The sequence below is a fragment of the Morone saxatilis genome, unplaced genomic scaffold (genome assembly GCF_004916995.1).
Source record: "Morone saxatilis isolate NCDOM2014 unplaced genomic scaffold, NCSU_SB_2.0 Contig4, whole genome shotgun sequence".
Taxonomy (NCBI): domain Eukaryota; kingdom Metazoa; phylum Chordata; class Actinopteri; family Moronidae; genus Morone; species Morone saxatilis.
Genome location: NW_023339984.1, coordinates 4162089 through 4168028, shown reverse-complemented (window position 1 = coordinate 4168028; position 5940 = coordinate 4162089). Strand labels below are relative to the sequence as shown.

At 39.6% G+C, this 5940-nt stretch overlaps 2 pseudogenes; one reads left to right on the top strand and one right to left on the bottom strand.

Annotated features, from left to right (window-relative positions):
- LOC118338416 overlaps nt 1–734 on the top strand; it is a 936-nt pseudogene extending 202 nt beyond the window's left edge.
- A 4059-nt stretch (nt 735–4793) lies between these two features.
- Nucleotides 4794–5940, bottom strand: part of LOC118338414 — a 12180-nt pseudogene continuing 11033 nt past the window's right edge.

Genomic DNA, 5940 nt, shown 5'->3' with positions numbered 1-5940 from the left:
CATCGGCAGAGATAAGTTTCATATCAGAGTAAAAACTGGAGACAACTGACTTTGCAGTGTTTCTCTAAAGCAAATGTTCCTGCAAGGATTACTGTTTATAAACAACCTCTGGGACAGAAACCAATGCCCATCTCCAGTTATTTCATGTTGATAAAAAATAACACTTTCTATGGTGAATTCAAGAACATCCACGCTTCACACTGGGCTTACGGGGGAAAACGGGTAAACCACTTGAAAATCTCAGATTTACAACGCTTCAGACTCAGCTACTTAACAATGCATATGTTGCTATTTATTACATTTAGAACTTACAGAAGAGAATTACTGTTCAAGTTGTAAAGACTGAAGCTGGAACATCCCAGCTTTGGTCCATCAGTCAGCATCTTGAGAGCATCCAGCCATGGGAGGCTCTGTGACTCTGAACTGTACAGGTACCACACTGGGACCTGTGATGGGAGAAACACAGTGTCTTACTGGTTCAAAACCTTGAATGAATCCTCATCCAGGGACTCATTTTACCACCCCATGGAAGGCAGGAATGATCAAGAAAAAAAAAAAAAAAAAAAACAACTGTGAGAGAAACCCAACACACAAAAACACACACCTGTGGTCTATCAACTTGCCAATGGCAGAGCTGAATATTTCTCATCTGGGACTACTACTGTGCTGTTGCCTCATGTGGACACAATACTGTCTTGGAGACGCGACCAAGCTGGGACATTGAAAGTAAGTAACTTCAGGGAAGGATCAGAAATTATTTAATCCATTCAGTAGTGAGAAGGAAGATGGGTAGTTTTCCCATTAAAAGGGTATTTTCTTATTTGTCTAAAAAAATAGTGTTTTTGGTGCTTATAGACACAAGATCAAGCCATAACATAGATGACCACCTTGGGAAACCCTGGTGGTCATTACCTGGTGTATGCAGCCCGTTACCAACAAACTGTGATTACTGGTGGGGGTTCTAACACTTTCTATCAGAACAAGAAAGGGAATAAGAGTAGTATTCGTAGGGTAGGGCAAACCTATTTTTGTGAGGAAAGTGTCCAAATAAGATTGGACGTAATAGGGAAAGATACACGTTTTAATAAACTCATGCTAACCATACTCTAGTCAAATTATGTCTCCATGAGTTGTTAGGATTAAATGCCAAAGTAAAAGTTAATCTTTTAAGTTTTCCCCCCTCCTAACATGTCAGTCTCGTTAGCCATCGAGACGCCTTTTCAAATAAAGGGTATGACGTGATATAAACGCTGGAAAACTAATACACTTTCATGCACAAACTGACGGTGCACCTATATTGATCTCTCTGATTTCCTTTGTAAGAGCCTCCTTGTAAAACTGAACCGAAAACGCGACCTACCTGCCTTCTGTACTTGTAAAATTTTTCATACCCGAGCGACACAGTTTTTTTTTCTCACCGAGCAAGACAAGAGAGCTGAATAGTGGATAAATATAAGAGAAGTAAGCACTAAAGGTGTTATAACTAAGCCGATCCAATCAGAAGTAAAATGGAGATCTGTATCCAAGGCATTTAGAAAAAATGGAATCGTTTGTATCGTATCATAGTCGCTTGTTGACGAAGGGCCTCAGTTACCTCAACTCTCTTCTACCCAATGTCCCTGAATGGGCGCTTCTACTCTATGGAGGACTTTTCATGTCTCCCCGTTAGAAGCAATCGATAAACCCAGTCCTTTGAGATACCATATGCGAATTTTACAGAATATACATTGAAACATAAAGTCCAAATTCTGGATATAACTCCTTTTTTAATAGTGTGTGGTGCTGAAGTTAATGGTTCTATCAAGAATCCCCTGAGGTTGTGCTGATCCGTAAGTTTCCGTGAGTACAATATTGTTGAATCAGGGTAAATATTTGCCCACACATAACTAGCTTTTTCAGATACTATCGGCTATCCACAGTTGCCTAAAATATACTAGAAAGTTTTTATTTACTGTATCTGGCCACATTTAACATTATTCAAGATTATTAGGACCAGTGAGCAGCCACTGTATAGTGCCTTGGTAACCACAACATCCAGGCAACTCACACACACGATCGCCTACAATAAGGCAGCCAGGAAGTGTCAAACCCAGGTACCCTCCCTATTATGCTAACCATTCCAGTCACCATAGACAACGCAAACCTTTTGGCCAGACGTCCATCGTGTCCAAGGTTGTCGTGTTCGAAAACTGACAGGGAACTCCACTGAGTAGTCTTCTCTCTCTCTCACGAGACCCAGACCAGACTGTGTTTGATTGGTCGGCCTGAAATAACACTGTATGACAGATAGGAAACATGATCACATGCTCAGTACCACCTATGGAGTCAAGTTTGGTTTTTGAGAACTTTCACATGGCTAGAAATGTATTTAAAACATCATACTGGCATTGGATTTAAAAATAAATTATCTGTATCAAATATAAATACCAGTACTAATGCACAATAGAAGTTCTCTCTCAACGTGATACAATGATTTTTTCCCCAAGCTTTCCTTTTTTCTGTGTTGTATTGAACAGACGCATTTTTTAAAGTTGTAAAACCACCATACAAACAACTACTTCCTTTCAGGGGTCTAAATATAGTTTTAAAATGGCTACCTTAAGACATGTTACAGCTATGTAAAAAACTCATAAGAACAGCATTTTCTGTTACTATTCTGTGAGATAATCTAACTCATACTCTAAGTGTTTAGTATTTGATGCTGGTAATAACTCACAGTTATTGTTTGTAGAGGCTAAATGTGCATCTGTGTGAGAGTGCGAACCTTTTTACACCCTCCTAAAAACCACAATAAACGCTGCACTTACAGCCATTTGAGGCTGTGCTTTGAGCTACATGTTAACCTCAGCATGCTAACATGGTCATGTAACTACTCTAGAGTGCTTGTGTTTAGCAGATATAATGTTCATAATGCTTGCTACCTTTGTTAAGTGTGGTAGCTTGATGACATTTGAGAACATCCACAAGAAAAAAGTCCCTCAGAGCAATGAGTGAACTTGTTTGTTTTTCCCTGTATTCCAGTAGTGAGGTGTATAATGAACCCTAGTTTAGAGTTAGTGTGACGTGTGGTTAAAAGCTAACCTGTTATGTACTCAGTGTCATAGTTCACATTTAACTTAACTAAGAATGGAGATGTGATAGTTGTCTTGAGAAATGAATCAAATGAGACAGTGTTCAGTGGTTTCCCGGTAATGGTAGCAGTATGAGGATAGCCTATCAGACGTTTTAAAAAGCATAAGTAAGGACAAAGTTGGGTATTTCTAAAAATAAAAAATATCTACAGACAGAGTCAATGCATCTGCCAGCAAGAGCCAACTCAAAAAACCCTTAAAACATTGCAATAAAATAAATTTCGGGTGACAGGGTTTTAGTCAGATAGTAATCACAAGAAACTACAGGTGTAAATGCATCCAAGACTTACTGAGGGTGGATTGTGATCCGCCAAATCAGATCTGGAGGTGGTCAGGAAGGTGCACGGCATATGCACAGGTATACAGTGAATATCCACCTCTAGGAAGAGGGATTTTCTGTATACCAGCTATGTATTGGTACACATCTTACACGCTAAGGCTGCAGGCTATCTTGCGATAATCTTTCCCGCGCAACGTAACAACAAATCCTCTAAATTAAACAACAAAACACATAGTTTGTCCACATACATAGTTTGTTAGGGTTAAAATAACTACTTTTAAGGATAGGGGACCTTCATTCTTACCATGTGGTTAAGGTTAGGAAACTATTGTGGTCATACTTTAAAAATGTTGACTGTCAGTTGGAAATGGGTGAAGCAAGGAGTGGTTTCCTGTGTTAAAGTCCAATGTTTGGTCATCCACCCGGACATCCTCCACATGTGGACTTACCAAGTGGAGAGCCATCTAGGGGAGCAGGTGGGTGAGGGCTGATGTGGGGGTGAGGTTGAAGCCACAGTTGTATATCTACCGGCCTACCAAGCCACAACTACACCACTGCTACGAGCAGAAAGAGAATTCTCAGGCACAAACCTTCTAAAACAGTAACTTTAACACTTAATTTCCCAGTTACATAGTCAAAGTGCAGCTGTCCTGGCGATAGAGGTCAAACTTATTAAGATACTTAGGGTGTTTACAAAATAGGTATGATGTGCTCCGAGATGAGATGCTCCGTACCATGCCTGAGTATGATTGCCTCAGCTTTAACATAAGTAATGTTGTTCTGTACATGTTCTGTAAGACACTTGTGTCTTCTTGACAGTAAACTACTAAAGTAACAGAAAGAAGTACACATTATGAAGTAAAGTGACAGAAGGAATCAATGCCAGGCGGAACTTAAGCCTCATTTTCATTTTTCAGTGGAATCAGTGTTGCAGTGTGCAAAATGGTGGAAAGCCAGATCATTGAGTGAATGATGATAACAAGAAATCATTAATGAATGGAGAATTAAGGATTTCTAAATTAAAGTTCTCTTCTTTATGCACTACCCATGGGGCCACCATACATTTAGAGGTAACACTATTATGGGCTGAACACATGCACACACATACACTATAAGTGTCAAAGTTATATTTGGTTTATTTTATCCCTCATACAAAATGCACATAAATCATTTGGACGAAAACTGAGTATATGAGTCGAAGACATATTTTAATAATTCTCAAAGTCCGTAAGTCACTTGCACAACATCAATCAACCAAAAAGTACGACTGTAAAGATATCAATTTTTAAACCCCAGAAAAAAACGACAAAGAAAGTAGAGGGTCTCAAACATTACCAAAGCACAGAGATTTTATCTTCATAATGACACCTCAAAAGACAGACCCCATTTTACATTTTACAAAGAAAGTACAGGCATCACATTCAGCAGTTCTACTGCTTCACACTGGAGTACACACATTCATTATTGGTGCTGTTCCTCTGTCTTCTTGATCTGTAGGTGGTGTTAACATTTAAAGCAGCATAATGGAGGTTGTCTGCTTCTTGGTGACCCTGATAAAGAAAATATATACGTCAGCATAACAAGATACAGGATGATGATATGGTTCCTAATTAAAACAATGTCCACAAGAAAATTATCTGTTAATTCACCTCTGTGTGTGCTGTGGATGAAGCTGCAGATCTTGCTTGAGACTCTGAGAATCAAAGACATGTATTTTTATGCAAAAGCCAAATTCAGAATACAAGCTTTCAAATACAGTTCAGCACCACCTACCTGAAGCTTTGTAGCTGTTGTTCATCTTGTACATTGAGACAGTCAGTAAAACAACCAGGATGGTGGTGAATGCCAAAGCTCCACTCAAGAAATCACCACCAAGACAGGAGGCTGTCCACCTCATCTGTAGAGAGACAGACACTGTTTTTGAATAGTCAATCAATATATATAATACACACAATTTTTACCTTATGATGCTCTTTTTTGCATTTTCGCATCGTGCTCAGATAAGCAAATACTTCAAAGGGTAAACTACCATTCAACTTTTTACCACTCATCATTATGAAACACCTCAGGCTTATACAGTTACTTACCTAAAAAACGTCCAGCTTGGGTCCCGTCTCCAAACAGTATGTGTCACATTGAGGGCAACAGCACCAGTAGTGGTCCCGAGCATGAGAAAATTCAGGGCTCTGCATTGGCAAAGTTGTAGACACAGTGTGTGTTATTTGGTTGTTGAGTTCCCTCTCCACCACTGACCATTCCTGCCATCCATGGTGTAAAAATGAAGTCCTGGATGAGATTCTTACAGAGGTTTTTAACCAGTAAACATGTATTCTCCATCACAAGGTTCCCAGTGTGTACTGTACAGTTCAGAGTCACGGAGCTCCTGGCATGGATGGTTCTACAGATGCTGACTGATGGGACCGAAAACCTGGGAGGTTCAAACCTTGAACCCTTCACACTGACAATAGTGCCCTCCCCAAATCAAACAAAAATGAAGAACTGTTTGCACAGTTAGTAAGTAGCAGAGGT